Source organism: Oncorhynchus nerka, linkage group LG21, assembly GCF_034236695.1.
Source record: "Oncorhynchus nerka isolate Pitt River linkage group LG21, Oner_Uvic_2.0, whole genome shotgun sequence".
In the NCBI taxonomy this organism is placed as follows: Eukaryota; Metazoa; Chordata; class Actinopteri; order Salmoniformes; family Salmonidae; genus Oncorhynchus; species Oncorhynchus nerka.
Window position 1 is genome coordinate 4,095,079 of NC_088416.1, and position 22,031 is coordinate 4,117,109.

General features: G+C 42.1%; 1 pseudogene; it reads left to right on the forward strand.

The window, feature by feature from the left end:
- Positions 1 to 22,031, forward strand: part of LOC135563663 (VPS10 domain-containing receptor SorCS3-like) — a 213,648-nt pseudogene that overhangs the window by 154,362 nt on the left and 37,255 nt on the right.

A 22,031-nucleotide genomic window follows, 5' to 3' on the forward strand; every position in this document is an offset into this window, starting at 1 on the left:
AGATATATATTTTTTACACAAGTATTCAGACCCTTTGCTAGGAGACTCTAAATTTTGCTCAGGTGCATCCCTTTTCCATTGATCATCCTTGAGATTTTTCTACAACTTGATTGGAGTCCACTTGTGGTAAATTCAATTTAGAATAAGGTTGTAATGGAACAAAATGTGGGAAAAGTGAAGGGGGTCCGAATACTTTCAGAATGCACTGTACTCTGGGGAACGTCTTTGGCTGGCTAGACACACAGGTCTTCTGAAGGTAACGTCTAGTGAGTTGGAGTGGAGATGACTTCCCTGCAGTTACGCAGCAGAGAGAGAGAGAGAGAGAGGGATGAGAGAGACATAGATAATAAATAGAAAAACAGAAAGGCTGAATTGGGCCATCCCTTCCATCTTTGCCTTTCCATTTACACCCTCCTGCCCCCCATCCCCCACTCCCAATGGGCCATCATGGGGTCAGGCAGGGGTGAGGAGTGACATTGTTTCAAATTACATCAGTGCCTATATATAATAAGGCCTGTGTCGCGGAGAGAAGGGGACCTACCTGATGTCTCTGACCTTTTACAATTGGACTTTGACATTACCTCAAAACCCCAGGTATCCAATATTTCCTCAAGTAGGAACTCTACAAAAAGGGCTACAAAAAAGTTTTCAGAACGATTCTCGTATTTTGTAGAATATCTATGTTATTCATATTGTGTTATCGCCAAAGTGCATACAGTACATTCCATATCAGAGCAGCTCAATCTTGATTATTCATAAACAGATGTCAACCAGGACTCAGCTGAAAACACAGGATTTGCCAACATAGTCCTTTGGGTCAACAGATAGGCTTTAGTCCATGGCATTGTAACGATTTGAAGGAATCCCTTGATTCATCTACATCTTCCGTTTTATGAAAAACTATATTGTGTTTGTAGTCATTTCAATGGGCACATCCTTCTCCCCTCCCATTTCCTGGGGTCTGTTACATTAATCACTCATTCTATTATAGAAGAGGTCATTTATGTAGCTCCTTTCTCTCAATTTTTTAATTCAAACCTTTTCAAATGAATGACATACTCTTGGGTTCTCCCCTCATATCCTGAAGCACACACTAATTTACGTTCTGTCATAACAGTAAATGGTTGGATTCCGTCACCAGCTCTAACTGCCAGCAGGCTTATATTACAGGTTTTCAACACAATAGCGACAGAAGAGCAGCTCCCATTTGAAGCCGCAGCTCTCGCCACCATGTGTCAGTTATGCAGGCAAAATCATTTTACTTCTGAGCATGAATGCGTGATTCATTCTTTGTTTTTTCGTGTGGCACAGAAGTTGCCGTTCGACTTGTATGACCTTCTACCTCGTTGATGTGATACTAGTTTATTTTTGTATTTTTGTATAAACCACTGGACTGGTCATGAATCCAAATTGGAAATGCGGTCTTTATCATTTGTCCAAGGATGTACAGGCCAGTGTGTACTTGTATAAATTGTACACAGACCAGTGCATGCAGACTGCACTGTACATGTTGCCTCAGATTTTAGTCTACCAGGTCTACATGTCATGCTGTGTGTGGCCTTAGAAGTCTTGAGTGCACCACTGGTATTCTGACATAAATTACATAAATACTACAAGAAATGTCACTTTCTGACAACCGTTGTGAGGGATTGTCTGTGGTTGCTAGTGGGTGATGTGGGCCTAGGTGGGTGTGTTATTATTGATTTGCCTACCAATTGTCCCTACCACATGAAAGTGAAACCACACCGCAATGGACGCCAAGGACTTAAATCCATTGAGATTGTGGATGGACTTTTGCCAAAGCTGTGAGTTCTGAGAGCATTCTCAGGGGACTGAAAGAAGGTAGCAGGGGTGTGTCGAGAGAACAATGCCAGCCGGACTTATCTGATCCCTGTGAACCTGACCTGGAAAACAACATTATCCATTTAAATGAAACAGATTAGTCAGAATGTTGCTTCTTCCCCCTTCCTGAAGCTTTGGGAAGTTAAATAAAATAATTTTTCCCTTTTTTTTTCTTTACTTCCTCCTTCAGATCAACTCATCCCACCTCCTCATGATGCCTGAGTTATAATTTCCACATGATTGGCTCTGAAACTACTTATAGAAAGGGAGAAGGAAGAAATAGATCAAGGATGTAAGAGGTGGAATATTGCTTCCTCTCACTTTCACTCTCTCTGAGAGTTCTACTTTTTTCTATATCTCTTTGGAGAGTTGCTGGAAACAACAAAACACATTCCCTTTAAGGGGAACGCAGCAGGATGTAAGGCCGTCAATATGTTTGATAGTACAATATCAAACACTCCTTTTAGAAAGCATGAGTTAAGACATCTTATATTTCCCCATTGCCTTTCAGCCATCGTATTTAACCCCAGATCCCAGCCTGAAAAACAACCCTGGTTGCAGTTAAACAATTGCATGTGTGCCATTCATTCCACAATGTTGTTTATACTCGACAGTGAGGGGGGAATTATTACATTTTGAATTCTGCATACAGAGTTTGATGCCCATCAATCAACCAGAGTTATGGCTAATATATAAATCAAGAGTTTGTTTGTGCCCCCTCGTTCATTACGGCATGGCTTTGAAAACCAGGCAAGATTCCGTACAATCATTGTAAATGCTAAAGTGCTGTCATGACTGGCCTTCGAGGATCCGAATGGGTCAGATCAGCTTGGCAATGGATGACAGTAACCAGACCTTCTCTCACCCACAGAAGAGGGGAGGAGGGAACTGGGTCGGTTTGACAGCTCACACCCTGTCATAAATGAAAGGAGAGGAGATCTACGGTCTCCCTCTCCAAAATTCCACAAGGAATGTGCTTTGTCTACACAGAGGTTTCCCGCCAAAACTATAACACGTTCTAAACCAAATACTAGAAAAATGTTCTTAACACAAGGTGAGGAATAGTCAGTGGTGAGCTATAGAGAACTAATGTCATATGGGTGGTATTCTGTGATGTCATTAAAAAGGTTATAATGGAAATACTGTAACTTGAAAACTGTATACACTACATGTATGAAGTCTCCATTCTTAACATTGTGTATGAAATATGAAAAATTATGAAGTTAGGAATGTGATTTTAGGATCCATACGAGAATCTCCTATAAACTGTGCATAGTAAGTAGCCACACCCGAGTAAGGTCAGATAGTGTGTCAGCCTGACAGAACCATCCCCTTTGGCCAGAGTGCATAAAAGGATTGGTAAAGAAATTAACATTAGAACAAACACAAAACGTGAAGCGGTAGCTACGCATTTGAAATGGTTGGAACTTTGAACCTCAACATGAGGTGAAGAAAATAAACTCATCTCCCAGTCCAGAAAAGATGGGGAGCAGCAGCCCATGTCTCAAGTGGTTTGAACTCAGAATATCAACACAGGGAAGAGGTGAGAAGCTCACCTCTCAGACACTCACTGGTACAGCTGATTAGCTGTCCTAAGTTAAGTATCTAGAAATGTGAATTTAAATGGGACCACTGTATTAGTCTTCTCAAATCAACATAGTACGCTACTCTCATCAACCAAAGGGAACCGTCGACATGGCTGGTTAGCCTGTCTTCCAAGGAGCATCTTCCAGAATGAACAACAGTAGAAGACGGAAAAGGAGAGACTCCTTTCGGACAATCAGAGTCATAAAAGCGTGCCACTGAAAAGCCCATCACCCTTCCTAAGGAGGGCTTGTTCCGACAGAGATCCACAGCAAACAAAGGCATTCACACATGAATACATTCATGATTTCTTAATCCAAACGTGCCGTGGTTCGTGTGCAAAGTACATGATTACTGTGAGAATAGTTTCTAAAATGTATCAACGATAAGTGTCTCTTTTTATCTCTCTCTCTCCATGTCGTTCTGTAACAAACCGCCATATGTTGTGTCAATCCACTGGGGAACTGTTCTTAATGTATTAAGTGTGTATGTTATTGTGACAGGTTAAAGGACATATTCATAGCCTGTTATACATTGAAAAGTATTAGTAAGTTCATAGTATGTGAGGATCTTAAAACATCTAAGGTTAAAATATGCATTCAGTATTAGTTGATAGAGATTGATAACATTCATATAATTGTGTTAAAGTTCAAATCTGTCAAAGGGTACGAATTGTGAGAGTAATGTGTAAACGTTATATTGATTACTTTATTTTGTGGTGCCTAAAAGTGTTAATCTGTGATCTACGAAATGCTTTTAATCTATGAGCCGGAGATCGATTGCTCTGGTCTCCACCCATATTCCTGGGGAAATTCGCGGTCTTTTCTCATTGAACTAAATGTTGACTTGAGAATACAACACCGTATCACTCTCGTGATTATTTCTCCCTGTTTTCAGGTATTTTATTGATGATAAAAATAGTAATTTAAATGTTATAACTAGCGAACATGTCAAGAGTGTTTAAGGTGTGTTTTAGTAACGTCTTGAGGAAGTTAGAGTTAAGTTTGAAGAGAGTAATATTAGCCCTGCTCGGTTGAAGTGAAGGATAGCATCGTACTGAGAGTAGCTGCCATTTTATGTCGATTGTGAATGAACGTGCGTGTTGTTAATAAGATATTTTGCTGTGTTATTTGTATAATGAGTTTTCTGTTATGTAATGTGTTACTTTTGTGAAATCATTGAACTAAATGTTGACTTGAGAATACAACACCGTATCACTCGTGGATTATTTCTCCCCTGTTTTCAGGGGCGTAACATTTTTGGAGGCTCCGCTGAGATAGCTGCTCAGATGTCCAGTTTCCACATCCTGGTCGCTGAATTCCGAGCCAGCTAAATCTCCACATAACAACTCAGGCAGGCTGCAGTGAGGAAAGTGTTGCTGTTTGGAGGAAGTTAGTGGTTAAGTACGTGTCAACTGAGGCCATTGATCGACCATCAGAGACAGTAAGGACCATCTAATTCAGAGTCAACTCCTGCACAGTAAAAGTTCCTCCTGTTCTGTCAACATGACAAGCGCCTTGGAAGAACTACAGGAAGAGGTAGTAGGAGAATTGCACACCCTGACTAAAGACAAATTACTAGAGATATGTGATTTCCTTGAAATATCAGGCGAACAGAGAAGAGATGTTAAAGATAAAATATCATTAATGACTCGCATTATGATGTTCCTTGGAAGAGAGGAAGTCACAGAGTTAGAAGATGGCGGCATTCGGAATTGTTGCTACTTAAATACGAAATGACAGAGATGATCAGTGGCAGAGATAACAAAACAGGGCAAATTGACCATGATATTGAACCAGCTGGAACACATCACAGAATAGAGGAACTGAGAACTGTAACCCCACAACAAGGGGTGGGAACTGAGCAGATTACTGCAGCCAAAGCCAGTGATTCTCTGCGTCAGCCCCAACACCATGCCAATCTTCAGGGAGCGTGCCGCCTCACCCAATGCACAGCCCAGCTCATACTGGCGCAAAGAGTTTAAAATTTCTGGTCAGATAGGTGAACCAGGCCAAAAAGAAAAACTGATTTTTTCCAGCCTTGCCCATCAGATTGAAAATGGACTTAACAGAGGATATCCTGAGGTAGAAATAGTAGACGCAGTAGTCAGGGCTATTTCTCCAGGTACGCAGCTACTTGGAAGGTAAACCCCAGCTAACTCTTCCCACACTTAGATGTATCCTGCGTTCCCACTTCCAAGAGAAGAGTGCAACAGAGCTTTACAAACAGCTAGCTTCAGAAGCACAGCATAGCAAGGAGACCCCTCAAAGCTTCCTGATGCGCGTTTTAGATTTGAGGCAAAAAGTACTGTTTGCATCCCAGGAGTCAGAATCAGGGCTTAAGTATGACCCTGCTCTAGTCCAGAGCATGTGTTTACACACAGTCCTTACGGGTCTCCAGAGTGACAGTATCAGGATAGACATGCAGCCTCTCCTGCTAGAGAGCGAAACATCAGATGAGGTTTTGCTAGAGAAGCTTAACATTGCTTGTGCTAATGAGAGAGAAAGACGAAACAAAAAGCGGTTTAATGCCCCACAGCCTGCTACAACTGTAAGTGTAGTCCAGTTAGAGGATATGCCATCTGCAAAGTGTCCTGTGAAGGAAGCCAAAGCTACGATACCCGCAGAACTGTTAACAGAGTTAGCTGAACTTAAGACAGGTGTAGCTTCTCTAAAAGGTCTCAGTGCAGAGATTGCTCAGATTAAGGAGACATTACAGCAGCCTATGTTTCAGTCACAGCCTGGTGCCTATGCCCCACCCCCCAGTTAGGAGGCCAGATAGGGACCCCCAGCCACCTGTTTCCCAGCAGCAGTATTACAGCAACTACAGTCGGTCCCAAGCACTTGACCCTGCACAGCATCAATATGCACCTAACCGGTATACCAACCACTCTGCTCAAGCTCCAAGGAGGTGTTTTGTCTGCCAGCAGGCCAGAACAGATGCACGCTGCACACACTGCTTCCGATGTGGGAGTGGAGAACATTTTCAAGCTGGATGTAAAATCCGGGAGCCAGACCATCAAGGAGGCCCTTTAAACGGAAACAGGTTACCGCTGAGGGACGAGTGTTAACCGTAGCTACCAAAAAGTCCCAGAAATGTGCAAATTGTGCCAGAGAAGAGTCATTTGAGAACCTGAAACAATGTTCATCATGTAAAGAGACACTGTACTATTCCAAAGTATGTCAAAACCAACATTGGACTAAACATAAAAAAATGCACTCACCTGAAAATTGACTCTACCAGTGAAAGGTTTTCCTGCACAGAGAAAAATGCCCACTCCTTACCATCCCTAGCTCAAGGTTGCCACCCCCGTAAGGTCACCTCGCTAGTCGGCAGACAGTGCCTTATTGAGTGTCACCTGAATCGCCACCACCTCCAAGCTTTATGGGACACAGGCTCTCAGGTATCGGTCATTGATGAACGATGGAAAGAGGAATCTCTCCCAAACGCAAGGCTGAGAGATGTTTCAAAATCTTGGACTCACCTGATGATCTAAGGTTGACTGCAGCAAATGGGACTGAAATGCCGTACCTGGGATGGATTGAAACAACTTTTCGTCTAGCCTCTGAAAGTGACCAAACAAAGGAACTGATCATCCCAGTGCTGGTAATGAAAGGCTGTCACCTATCTCATCCCATCATAGGTTTCAATGTTATCGAGCACATCCTGACAATGACCGAAAAGACTAAACTATACAGTACAGTAAAAACAGCTTTCCCAAGCCTCAAAAGAAACAAGGTGAGGGCTTTTATACAGGCTGTTAGCGCAGAACAGACAGATGAATACGCAGTGAAAACCAAGAAAAGAAGGTTGCTGTACCAAAACACAGTAGCATTCAGATTGAGTGCCGTGTAGCTTCCCAGCCTTTCAAAGATGACATGACAATGCTTTTCCAGCCAGACCTGAACCCGCAGTGGCCAGATGACCTTGAGTTCTTTGACACACTAGTCAGAGTCAGTAAAGGTGGTTTTCCAGTTATCCTGCTTGATGTCTCTAACCCCACTGACCACGACATTGCCCTGCTAGGACGCACAATAATCGGTACAGTACAAACCATTATGACTGTGTTACCTGCCCAAGTCTATGAAAAAACTGTCACCTCAGCCACAGTGAATCACACCAGCGTTCGAACCCCATGTACTGATACTGAACAGTGGGATCCACCAGTAGATTTAACTCACCTAACCGAAGAACAGAGAGAGGTTGTTAGGCAAATGCTTAGAGAAGAGTGTCACTCCTTCTCCAGATCAGACAATGACATTGGCTGCATTGAACGATTGAAAATGACTATTTCTCTAAAGGACTCTGAACCAGTAAAGCGCACATACATGTCAGTGCCCAGGCCACTGTATCAGGAGATGAAGGGTTACATTTATGACCTCATAGTCCAGGGCTGGGTTAGGAAGTCAAACTCTTCATATTCCTCACCTGTCGTGTGCGTTCGTAAGAAGGACGGGACCCTCCGGTTGTGTATAGATTACAGAGATCTGAACAGAAAGACACATCCCGACCGCCAGCCCATCCCTCGGGTCCAAGACATCATGGACAGTTTAGGTGGTAATTCCTGGTTCTCCCTCTTAGATCAGGGGAAAGCGTATCACCAGGGGTTCATCTCTGAAGAAAGCAGATCACTGACAGCATTTGTGACACCGTGGGGACTCTATGAGTGGATACGTATGCCATTCGGCCTCATGAACGCTCCTGCAGCTTTTCAGCGGTGTATGGAGGAGTGTTTGGAAGGGCTCCGGGATAACATCTGCATTCCTTATCTGGACGACACGCTAGTTTTCAGTAAAACATTCAACAGCCATGTGAATTGCGAAAAAAGTTTTGCAGCGTCTCAGAGAGTATGGCATTAAACTCAAACCAAGTAAGTGTGATCTCTTTAAACCCCAGGTCCGTTATTTGGGCAGAATAGTGTCTGCAGAGGGCAGCCGAGTTGACCCAGCCGATTTTGAAGCAGTAAGAGCATTGAAAGAAATCAGACCAGAGACTGTGGGCCAGCTCAGAAAAATGCTTGGTTTACTCACTTACTACAGACAGTACATCAAAGACTTTTCTAGGAGTGCCAGCTGCCTGTATGACCTCCTGAAAGCAGATTCAGAGAAATTACCTGACCACCCACGGAAAACAAAAACAAAGAAAGTAAGTCATGTGGTGCCCTCAAACAAGCCAATCCTGTGGACTGACCAGCATCAACAGGCACTTGAACAGCTGATTGAGTGTTTGCTTCACCCACCAGTTTTAGGTTTCCCTGATTTCACTCTAGCCATTTGTTGTACACACTGATGCGTCACACCAAGGCTTGGGAGCAGTTCTTTATCAAAAGCAAGAGGGGAAGCTTAGGGTCATTGCTTATGGCTCTCGAACCTTAACAGCAGCTGAGAAGAACTATCACTACCTCGAGCAAGCTAGAATTTCTAGCTCTAAAATTACAGCGATAACAACCCGCTCTGCTACATTCTGTCTACTGCAAACTGAACGCAACCACTTCCAGGTGGGTTGCAGACTTGGCTGATTTCCACTTTACAATTACAGGCCAGGCAGAGAGAACGGTGATGCAGATGCTTTGTCAAGGATGCCACTGGATGTAGAGTCACTGATGAGAGAATGTTCTGAGGAGCTTCCACCAGACACCATCGCCGCCACGATACAAGCAGTTGAGGTACAGAAAGAGGCTGTTGTACCTTGGTCATTTTCAGCTGCATCTATGTCAGTATCAGCTGAAGGTGAGACAACCACTGCAACAACCAGCTCGATCCCAAAAGATGGGATTAGAGAAGCACAAGAATCTGATCCAGTCATCCGTCCTGTGCTCATTTCAAACTGTCGGGTTCCAAACCGCCAGTTAAAGAGCAAAAGAAATTCAGTCCAAAGACAAAATGCCTATTCAGAGAATGGGACAAATTGACAATAGACAGTGATGGCATTTTGTACAGAATCACTACAGCCCGCAAGCAGTTAGTTCTACCAGAGCAGTACAAAGGTAAAGTGATGACTGACCGCACTGTATCACTAGTACGTGACCGCTTCTTCTGGCCATATATGCAATCTGACATCGAGCACTATGTGACTAAAACTTGTAGCTGTGTCAAGCAGAAAAGGCCAGCCCATGCAACAAGAGCTCCTCTGACAAACATTGTGACAACACAGCCATTTGAACTGGTATGTATAGACTCCTTCATCTCGACAGATGCAAAGGAGGATATGAGTACATCCTCGTGATTGTTGATCATTTTACACGTTTCACTCAAGCCTACGCCACCACATCAAAGTCAGGTAAAACTGCTGCAAATCTCATCTTCAATGATTTTGCCCTGAAGTTTGGGTTCCGTCCGCATCCACCATGACCAAGGGGAGAATTTGAAAATCAGTTGTTCCATCAGTTAAAGAAACTCAGTGGCATGGCGGGGTCCAGGACAACACCCTATCACCCGATGGGAAACGGTCAAGGAACGCATGAACAGAACATTGTTGCAAATGTTAAAGACACTAACTGAGACACAAAAGTCAAATTGGAAGGAGTCTCTGAACAAACTGGTTTATGCCTATAACTGCACCCGTTGCGAAGTGACTGGCTATTCACCATTTTATCTTCTGTTTGGGAGATCACCCAGGCTTCCAGTTGATATGCTCTTTGGATTGTGCACAGAGGCAGGTTCCAGTAACCAGCGAGAATACGTGGAGAACTGGAAACGAGGGATGGAAGAAGCATACGCCATTGCAAATGAAAATGCTCAGAAAGCCGCTGAAAGAAGTAAGAAGTACTATGACACTAAAGTTAGGAGTTCAGTGCTACAGCCTGGCGAGCTGAAGTTCTGATTAAAAACCTGACACCAAGAGGAGGACCAGGAAAACTCCGTAACTATTGGGAAGATACAATTCACACAGTGGTGAGACAAATGGGTTCAGACCTGCCGATTTATGAATTGAGACCAGAAAAGGGTAGGGGACGCTCCAGGGTCCTGCACAGAAATCTGCTCATGTCCTGTGACCACTTACCTTTGAGACACAACCAGAAATGACCAAAGTGGACAAAAGTCAGAAAACGAGGAGACACCAGCCTGCATCACAGACTCTAGATTCTGATGAAGACAGTGGGGATGAATATGACCTTCATCATGATCCGCTACAGGTTCCCACATCTCCTACAGTACCTGAGGAGAGGAATGCTGAACCAGCGAGGAGTGGGAACACAGGCCCCCAACAGTGAAACGGACAGTTGCAGTGCCAGTCCCTGATACGCTACCAGCACAGCCTCTTGTTGAAAAGCGGCTGGAGGAGACAACAACAGTTAAAGACCTGCCTGCTGAGGAGAGTAACTTGCCTGCTGAAAATTTGCCTGATGATCGTCCACCAAGTGCCTTTCCTTCATATACTGATGCTTCTGAACCTGAGGAACCAGCCTACCAGCTGCCACAAAGAGAGAGACACCCTCCAAGACGTATCACCTATGATCAGCTTGGTATCCCTTCCTGCTACAGTATACAGCCACAGCCACAGTTGTTCCCTGTCTACTCTGCACCAGGACTGGTTCCATGGCTGCCATCACTACAGCAATGTTACTTTCAGCCACCTTACATGTATGGGCTTCAGCAAACATGAGGCTACAGAGTTGACATGTTTGACCATGGACTACTGTCAGATTTCACAGACTGTCAAAAGAGACAATTTACAGACTATGCATATAGATCATTAAAATTGATGGACTGTTGATCAATAGTATGAGAAAATACTGCTTATGTTATATAGCTGGTCAACAGATATGGACTGTGAATATAACTTGTTAGTTATATTTGAACTGTGACCCGTGACTTCTGCTCAAGTACTACCTTACAGAAGAGGATTTTCTAGGTCCAGTGCATACGAACTGTTGAAGAAGACAATGTTGGTAATGTTGGGACAACATTTATTTTGTCGGGAGAGTGTGACAGGTTAAAGGACATATTCATAGCCTGTTATACATTGAAAAGTATTAGTAAGTTCATAGTATGTGAGGATCTTAAAACATCTAAGGTTAAAATATGCATTCAGTATTAGTTGATAGAGATTGATAACATTCATATAATTGTGTTAAAGTTCAAATCTGTCAAAGGGTACGAATTGTGAGAGTAATGTGTAAACGTTATATTGATTACTTTATTTTGTGGTGCCTAAAAGTGTTAATCTGTGATCTCTGAAATGCTTTTAATCTATGAGCCGGAGATCGATTGCTCTGGTCTCCACCCATATTCCTGGGGAAATTCGCGGTCTTTTTCTCATTGAACTAAATGTTGACTTGAGAATACAACACCGTATCACTCTCGTGATTATTTCTCCCCTGTTTTCAGGTATTTTATTGATGATAAAAATAGTAATTTAAATGTTATAACTAGCGAACATGTCAAGAGTGTTTAAGGTGTGTTTTAGTAACGTCTTGAGGAAGTTAGAGTTAAGTTTGAAGAGAGTAATATTAGCCCTGCTCGGTTGAAGTGAAGGATAGCATCGTACTGAGAGTAGCTGCCATTTTATGTCGATTGTGAATGAACGTGCGTGTTGTTAATAAGATATTTTGCTGTGTTATTTGTATAATGAGTTTTCTGTTATGTAATGTGTTACTTTTGTGAAATCATTGAACTAAATGTTGACTTGAGAATACAACACCATATCACTCTCGTGATTATTTCTCCCCTGTTTTCAGGGGCGTAACATTATCATGTGTTATTATTCGGTTAGATAGTAAATAAAGAATTAAACCAATTTGTGTAGTACTGAATCATAAGCAAGGCTGGGGTTTTTGCAGATCCAAGGAGGCTACGGCTGTTCAGAATGATGATATGATAAGAGGTTATGATTAATACTTTGACTGTTTTATGGATGTGATAGGTAAAGACCTTCAGAGTTTAATTCGGGAGATGGTAACTATTTAAACATCTGCTCTTGTGGTGCCCCAAATTCCTAATGAGTTTTTACATGATTAATTTAATGTTTTTGGGGGGATAAATAACAGTTACCAGATTAATGAAAGTAAAGTCACGAAAGTGCACACAGAGAAAGGGACAAACCATTTATTTCCCTCACATACTCTATTTAACTACATTTTTGTGTGATTTCTGGAATGTTTTGAAAGAGTGGCAGTCTTTAGAGAGGCGTAGAGATACTTCAGCAGCGTCCAACTAAAGGGAAGTGGTTTATTGACTTAGCCAAAATGCCAAGGGACTGGTTAGAACAGATGATGTGTGAAGTAACACACCTTTTTCACATCACCCCCCAAGGCTTGTAGTGAAGAGAAATGGAACCTTGAACTTTTCCATCCACAAATGAAAAGCAGCAGGACTGGGGGCAGTGAAGATAACCTTTAAATGGTCACAGAAACAGTCTAAATCAGTCCTGATGAAAATGTAAAGAAGCATAGATAACTACAAAAAATAAAGGAAACACCAAAATAAAGCGTTGGGTCACCACGAGTTGCCTTAACCTCTTAGTCCGCCCCATCCCGCATGCGGTATCGTTACTACAGCCTCAAGCTCATTAGCATAACGCAACATTAGCGATTTTTAAAAATCGCAAATGAAACGAAATAAATATGCCTGTTCTCAAGCTTATCCTTTTCTTAACAATCCTGTCGTCTCAGATTTTCAAAATATGCTTTAGAACCAGAGAAAATCACTAATTTGTGTAAGAGTGGTGATAGCTAGCTTAGCGTTAGCATTAGCATTTAGCACGCAACATATTCACAAAAACCAGCCAAGGAATCAAATAAAATAATTTACCTTTGAAGAACTTCAGATGTTTCAATGAGGAGACTCTCAGTTACATAGCAGATGTCCAGTTTTTCCTGAAAGATTCTTGTGTAGGACACATCGTTCCCTTTTGTTACTATGCATATGGCTACCGAAACTAACCGAAAATTCAGTCACCTACATGTCGAACTTTTTTCCGAATTAACTCCATAATATTGACTGAAACATGGAAAACGTTGTTTGAATCAATCCTGAAGGTGGTTTGTCATATTTCTCTCCGTTGAAAGCACCGTCCTTGTAGCCTGGTTTGTTCTGAGATTTGAATGGAAAAATACCGGGATCTGACTTTTGCGCACCAATTGCCACGCAGCCACCTAGCGGGACACCTGGTAAATGTAGTCTCTTATGGTCAATCTTCCAATGATATGCCTACAAATACGTCACAATGCTGCAGAGACCTTGGGGAAACAAGAGAAAGAGTCCGTTGATTCCTGTCGCATTCACAGCCATATAAGGCGATCATGGAAAACGTAGCCTCAGAAATCCTGTGCATTTCCTGGTCGGTCATACATCTTGGTTTTGCCCGAAACATTTGTTCTAAGGGACTCACAGTGAAAATCTTTGCATTTCTGGAAACGTAAGACTGTCTTCTTTCCAAAGCTATCAATTCCAAGCATATTCGAGCATCTTTTCGTGACAAAATATTGCGCTTAAAACAGGCACGTCTTTTTATCCAAAAATGAAATACTGCCCCTATAGGACTAACAGGATAACCACTTATATGCGCCTTGAAAAATATTTTACAAGTGTCTGTAACTGTATTGGAGGGATACAAACATCATTCTTCCATGAGAAAGGTTGTCGATGGTGGTGTGAAAATGCTGTCTCAAGCACCCCTCCAGAATCTTCCACCTTAAACTCTCATAAGCGTTTAATTGAGTTGACTGAGTTACACACACACACACTCTTTTAAAAAATAAATATATTTGACCTTTATTTAACTAGGCAAGTCAGTTAACTTCTTGGCGCTACCCATCCCGTTAGCGGGGTCATTTTCGTCAGCAACCACTGAATAGCATAGCAGTCAAATAATAGTACAAAAAAATATTAATATTCATGAAATCACAAGTGCAATATTGCAAAACACAGTTTGGCCTTTTGTTAATCCACCTGTCGTCTCAGATTTTGAAATTATGATTTACAGCGAAAGCAATCCAAGCGTTTGTGTAAGTTTATCGATAGCCTAGCATAACATCATGTACACTTAGCATCAGGGAGCTTGGTCACGAAAATCATAAAAGCAATCAAATTAATCGTTTACCTTTGATGATCTGCGGATGTTTTCACTCACGAGACTCCCAGTTACACAACAAATGTTCCTTTTGTTCCATAAAGATTAAAGATTTTTATACCCAAAATACCGACGTTTGTTTGTCGCGTTATGTTCAGAAATCCACAGGAAAGAGCGGTCACGACAACGCAGACATATATTCCAAATAATATCCATAATGTCCACAGAAACATGTGAAACGTTTTTTATAATCAGTCCTCATGTTGTTTTTCAAATATATATTCGATAATATATCAACCGAGTGTGTAGGTTTTTCCATAACAGCGGGAGGATCAATGGCGGCTTTACTCAGTTGCGCAAAAAACTCACTCTGAGAGCCCCCACCTATCCACTTACGCAATGTGATCCTTCACTATCATTTTTCAAAATAAAAGCCTGAAACTATGTCTAAAGACTGTTGACACCTTAGGGAAGCCATAGAAAAAGGAATCTGTTTAATATCCCTTTAAATAGGCTTGCATAGGAACAGAGGGGTTTCAAAATAAGAGGCACTTCCTGATTGGATTTTCCTCAGGCTTTCTGCTGCAATATTAGTTCTGTTATACTCACAGACAATAATTTTACCGTTTTGGAAACCTTAGAGTGTTTTCTATCCTAATCTGAGAAATATGTAGTTTCAAATGGGTACGTTTTTTAGCCAAAAACGAAAATACTGCCCCCTACACGCAAAACAAAGAACAAAATTACAAATTCTTATTTTCAACAACGGCCTAGGAACAGTCGGTTAACTGCCTGTTCAGGGGTAGAATGACAGATTTGTACCTTGTCAGCTCGGGGATTTGAACTTGCAACCTTTAAGTTGCTAGTCCAATGCTCTAACCACTAGGCTACGCTGCTGCCCCCTTTAAACCCCCTATGCGCCTTTTGAGACCCCTCTTTCAAAGTTACTGAAATCTCTTCTTCTAGCCATGGTAGTCAAAATAATGAGATTTAAACTTGTCTCATAGTTGTTTTTCCCCAAGTTCAGTAACTTGCCACAAATATCTTATCTAGTGTTCAATCTTGGTTGTGAATGGAGGCATGTATGGATGTCATAAAGGCCATGCCTAAAGTGCCGTGGAAGTATAACTTATGAAGTTTAAACTTTCATGTCTCATAATTTTTCACTGTCCAGAAACTTGCACAAAGTGCCACAAAATAATTATTTGTGAAATGTAAACTTTAATGTCTCTTAGTTATTCCCTGTGTCCCGTGACATATGACACATGCTGTATCTTGTGCTCACTCTTGGTTGTTATATTCATACAGTTGCATGAAAGTTAGGGTTCGGTACATTGGGAGATTGAAACATTCCTGTCTCATACCTTTTCTCCTCCACACTGCTCAGTAACACTTGACGAATAATAATAATACATTTAGGGGTACTTATATTTGTCCTGTTACAAGTGTGTCATGGAAATGTGTTTCTTGCATATCCCAACTCCCCCTGAGACACCCACAGGGAGTGGGGTTACGGCCAGGGTCACTATTGCCCAGTGCCCCTGGAGCAATTTGGGGTAAGTTCCTTGATCAAGGGCCCAGCAAAAGATGTTTTACCTTGTCGGCTCCAGGATTCAAACCAGCGACCTTGCCAAATGCTGTAAAACTCCAGGCTACCCTCAGTAGCTATAGAGTACCGACAGTGCTTACTCTTGGTTTTTATCTAACATCTTAATTTCACACAGTGGGAATATTTATTGACTTCCTAGTTTATTATCAAAAAGCCAGAGAGCCTAGGTGTTATAGTGAATCTGTTTGTGCATCAAACACATTTCCCTGTTCCTGCTATTGTTGTTCTGTTTCACACGTGGACTGTTTCATATTTCCTCTTCCTGTCTCTGTTGCCTGTTTCTCATTTTTCAAGGTCACTCCAAATGTCGAGATAAAGAAGAAAAAACACATCTCCTCTCACCGATTGGACCTAGTCAGTAAATGTGAATGTTTTTATTCATTCATGCCATCATTCATTCACGCTTGAGTTTCCACCCTCCTCTCACCAATGATCCACTGTGCTCTTCCGGCAAACACCTGCAAATATCTTTATGTACCCTTAATGTGTCAATTCCCCAAAAGTCATTTTCAATTATGCTTCAATGGATTCTGTTATTAGAGGAGAGATTATTCTACAGCTAATGTACCTTAGGGGTGAGAAGTGTGTGTGTCTCAATGCCTCTGCGTTGTGTATATGTTCCGACAGATAAACACTCTGACAGCTTGTACAATGCTGGTCCCCTTCCTGAGATAAGGTATGCTGATGGCAGCAGAGATTGTTAAAAGCTTTATTTGCTGCCTTTGCCCTCGACCCCTTCCTCTACTGATGCATTCTCTAAATTATTTTTCTCCCTCTTCATTTTCTCCTCCTTTTCTTTCACTTTCGCCTCAACTATTCACTTTTAGCTTTTTTAGTCTGTTATTGCATGACCTTTTCACCTTACCTCTCTTCATCTGTCTCTTATTAAGTTCTATGTCCAGTCTCTCTGCTATCCAGCACTATCTATCAGAGCAATGATGGTAAGGCATTGCCCAATTCATGCCCATTGCGGTTTGTCTCTGCCAACCAAATCTCAGTCGCTAAATTCTCATCTCTCATTTTCCTGTGTCGTCCAGAGGTCTCAGCATCCATCCAGACAGTTGGTTCATCGGGTCTAGGATCTGGTGTTTGGACCCATATTACATCTGTCATTCCCCTGCAGTCTGGCTAGGAACAAAAATAACCTGTAGTATCTCAAACAATAGCTGTAGAAATGTTTCACTGTGGATTCAGACTTTGTGTTCCGACCCCTTTAAGACTGGATGCCGGGGCTTCGTCTATGTTCAGAACAATGTTTAAGCATATCAGTCAGAGGAAATATCATGTTTAGACCCTGAAGGCTTGATCTTGCCACAGGGTTTTCAGCTAAGAACTTTTCTGTTTTTTTTTCTCATCTCTCTCTCACAGTTGCAATGTCAGGTAAAGTTGTTTGTTTTTGTTAATCCCACTTCTGACACTAACAACCCGACAATGTCAAAGTTTTGGGCCCCGGTGGAATTTGTTGACAGGGTTTTTCCAGATATTCTTCCTAGCTAGTCTGTTTGGTGTCTTTGTTATTCAATCACGCAGTTACTATCTCTTTGGTTTGGTCAGTGGCCAGCCAAGTCAGCTGCAAGAGACCTCAGTCTGTGAGCTAGCGATGCAGGATAGATCACCAACCGTTAGTTTCCCTGCTGGAATAATACATGAGGACCTCTGAGTCGGTTGTGCTCCTGAACACCCCAGTCTATATCTCTTGTTTTTGTGTGTTACCGCAGACTGAGGTGATTTGGTTTGGGAGTTTGGTCCCACTCTCGCTTTGAAGTACTGAGCTTTTTCCTCTCTCCCCGGAGCCTGGTCTCCACACAGTGCCTCTGCACACCAACCACTTAATTGTTCTGCTTTACATGCAGCCATCTGGAAAAGCCTGACAACAATGTCTAATGTGATTTGTGGTCACAGATTCTTTTTTTTTACTATTCAGTTGATGTTCATGGAGAAACATACACATTGTTTTCTCCCTCTCTTTCACACCTCTCTGAAATGGATTTAGTTACAAAAAAACAAAACACTTTATGCCAGAGTAGATGGAACCTGGTTAAACACTGGGGGGGTTTGAATTCCGAGAAAACATCAGGGATTCTGGTATTTCCCAGGACTGTTACATATACATTTTACATATTCGGCAATCTGCAGTACGAGGTAAATGGTTTTAGTGTTCATTAAACATCTCTACAGGAATCTTGAAACAAGATTTAGCCTCACTCTGTCTTTCCTTTTAAAAACCAAATCAAATCAAATGTATTGGTCACATACACGTGTTTAGCAGATTTTATTGCGATTGTAGTGAAATGCTTGTGTTTCTAGCTCCAACAGTGCAGAAATAAGTAATAACTAACAATTTCACAACAACACACTCAATACACACAAATGTAAGTAAAGGAATGGAATTAAGAATATATCAATATTTGTACGAGCAATGTCAGTGCGGCATAGACTAAGATACAGTACAATAGAATATAATACAGTATATACATATTAGATGGGTAATGCAAAATATGTAAACATTATTAAAGTGACTTGGGTTCAATAATTAGTGGCCAGTGATGATTTCAAGTCTATGTACAGTATATAGGGCAGCAGCCTCTAATGTGCTAGTGATTGCTATTTAACAGTCTGATGTCCTTGAAATGGTAGCTGTTTTTCAGTCTCTCGGTCCCAGCTTTGATGCACCTGTACTGACCTCACCTTCTGGATGATAGCAGGGGTGAACAGGCAGTGGCTCAGGTGGTTGTTTGTCCTTGATGATCTTTTTGACATTCCTGCGACATCGGGTGTTGTAGGTGTCCTGGAGGTCAGGTAGTTTGACCCCGGTGATGCGTTGGGCAGACCGCACCACCCTCTGGAGAGACCTGTGGTTGCGGGCGGTGCAGTTGCTGTACCATGCAGTGATAACACCTGACAGAATGCTCTCAATTGTGTATCTGTAAAAGTTTGTGAGGGTTTTAGGTGCCATGCCAAATTTCTTTGGCCTCCTGAATTTGAAGAGGCGCTGTTGCACCTTCATCACACTGTCTGTGTGGGTGGACCATTTCAGTTTGTCAGTGATGGGTGAACAGGGAGTAAAGGAGAGGGCTGAGCATGCACCCTTGTGGGGCGTGTTGAGAATCAGTGAAGTGGAGGTGTTGTTTCCTACCTTCACCACCTGGTTGCGGCCCGTCAGGAAGTCCAGGACCCATTTACACAGGGCGGGGTTCAGACCCAGGGCCTTGATCTTAACGATGAGCTTGGAGTTAAATGCTGAGCCGTAGTCAATGAACAGCATTCTTACATAGGTATTCCTCTTGTCCAGTTGGGATAGGGCAGTGTGCAGTGCAATGGCGATTGCATTATCTGTAGATCTGTGGATCTATTGATCCTTGTCTAGTCTCTCAAAGCACTTCATGATAACAGGAGTGTGTGCTACGGGGCGATAGTCATTTAGTTCAGTTACTTTCTTGGGTCCAGGAACAATGGTGGCCATCTTGAAGCATGTGGGGACAGCAGACTGGGATAGGAAGCGATTGAATATGTCCATCAACACTCCAGCCAACTGTTCTACGCATGCTATGAGGACGCGGCTAGGGATGTTGTCTGGGCTTGCAGCCTTGAGAGGGTTAACACGTTTAAATGTAGGCCACAGAGGAGAGCTCACAGTCCTTGGTAGCGGGCCACGTCGGGGGCACTGTGTTATCCTCAAAGCAGGCGAAGAAAGTGTTTATCATGTCTGGAAGCAAGACGTCGCTGTCCGCGACATGGATGGATTTCCCTTTGTAGTCTGTGATTGTCTGTAGAACCTGCCACATAAGGCTCGTGCCTGAGCCGTTGAATTGCGACTCCACTTTGTCTCTATACTGACGTTTTACCCGTTTGATTGCCTTACGGAGGGAATAAATGCACTGTTTGTATTTGGCCATATTCCCAGTCACCTTGCCATGGTTAAATGTGGTGGTTCGCGCTTTCAGTTTTACACGAATGCTGCCATCTATCAACTGTTTCGGGTTAGGGTAGGTTTTAATAGTCACTGTATATTGTCCCTCAATGTATACTATAACACAACAATATTACTTAGTACTTAGATATTTATCTATTTCATTGTAGGTGTATTGTAGTCGGAAGCAAATGCTTTGCATTGCTTGTTCCTGGAGTGAAGCTTAAATGTAAGCTCATAGTAAATGATAGTTTATCTAAAGGTGTTAAGAGAAGTTTTATTTTGTATCAAACTATGTACAACTGTCTTTTAAATGTATTTTTTTATGGTTGATTAATGCTTGATTAAACGCCATCAAGCAGTCTGATATACCTTCAAGAACTAACTTCTTTACTGTGGTGAAAGCATTTCATCACTAATATCCACACTACCTCAGGGTTTCTTCCTCAATGCAGGCAGACACAACAACAGCAGACAATGTAACTACTGCTGTACCTAACCCCCTCTCTGATAGTCAATGAATATTTCAGACTGCTGCTATCTTCCATCAGCAAGTCAAAACCCCATTAGTTTCAGATGCTTGGGAAGCGTTGTGATATTTTATAAATTGCTACTCCAACTAAAAGGGGGAGTATTACCTATTTATTGAACTGCTGAAGGAACTTAAGCTACATTTAGCTTCGAATTTAAATTATCAAGGTAATTGGCATTTAGCCTTTTTCTCGGAATCTCCGTTCACTGGCAACGATGCCTCTGGCTCTCTCTGTCTCACTCTCCCTCAGCAAATTTATACTCCAGACCAGAACCTAGACATAAACACCTGGAGACCAAACACCAGATAAACAACCGTCTCAGTGGACAGGGGCTGATGAGGATGAAATTACTGAATAAAAAATGAGGAAAGAGGAGAAGTGCCTATTGTATGGCGGTGTAGCCAGGTTTAAACACTGCAATTGCATGCATATTATGACTACAGCTTCCGTCCCCGCAGACACTCATGAATATGTAGTGATTCTAGGTTTTGGAAAAACAAAAAAGGCGCCTCAATAATCAGGAGGCATATGTGTTATGGTTTGGAGGTTTGATTGATTGCATTTCTGACTGATTGTACAGTCTGTCTGTGACACTCTCACACCAGAGCCTTAGTACTTGAGGATAGAACTAAGTGGTGAAATGTAAAATGGATGTATAGCCTACATACAATACCACACAGGAGCTTGCTATCTCTTCAATTTATACTTGACAAGCAACTCAGTGTCTTTGCTGTAATGTCTCTGCCTGCCGCATGAGGAGACTCAGACAATATAACGCAGCCCTTGGGGGCTCCCTAGTGCTCAAAGGCCCGTTCCACATTATATTTCCCTCTCCAATCAGTCATCGCCTTGTTCAATTCCCCAACTCTCTTTTAATATCCTGTAGAAGCTGTCAGCATACCCTCATGCAAGGTCTGTCTTTCTCGTTATTCTACTTTGCAATCATCGTGACCGTCTCTCCCTGGCACTCAGGAAAGAGCTGGAATGAAAAAAGATCTTATTGTAATTTCACCTGAATCTCTATTACTGGCAGAGCTGCACAACTCTCTGCCGACTACGCCATCAGGAGAAACAACCCCAGAAGAGTTATAAAATAATAATCTGTTGGCACATCCATATTTAAATATTATTTCATTTTAAAGTAGTTATCGGGAGAACCTATCCGTTATTAAAGGTGTTAGGCCCCCAGATGTCTGTGAATGGTTTGTTTACGTTAGCACCTATCAATGATTGATTAACCTCTTTCATTCTGCTGGCGCAGTGGTTATAACACAGAATGTTTTTTGCCCTGTGCAACATGGTCGTATATATTTAGTTTACGTGTTATAGGATCAAAGCCCTTGAGCACCCTAGTTATAAGGGTGAGAAAGCCAAGTACTGTAAGGTGTACAATAACAGGGCTATTTCATATGACATGGTTCAAAGTCAAGATCATTGAATTTGGTCACAAATCTATCTTAAGATGTGGCTGTGGTTGGAGGCAGGTGTCGGTAAATAAGTCTGTATATCTGTCTGTTTATACATTGAACTGCCTGTCTGT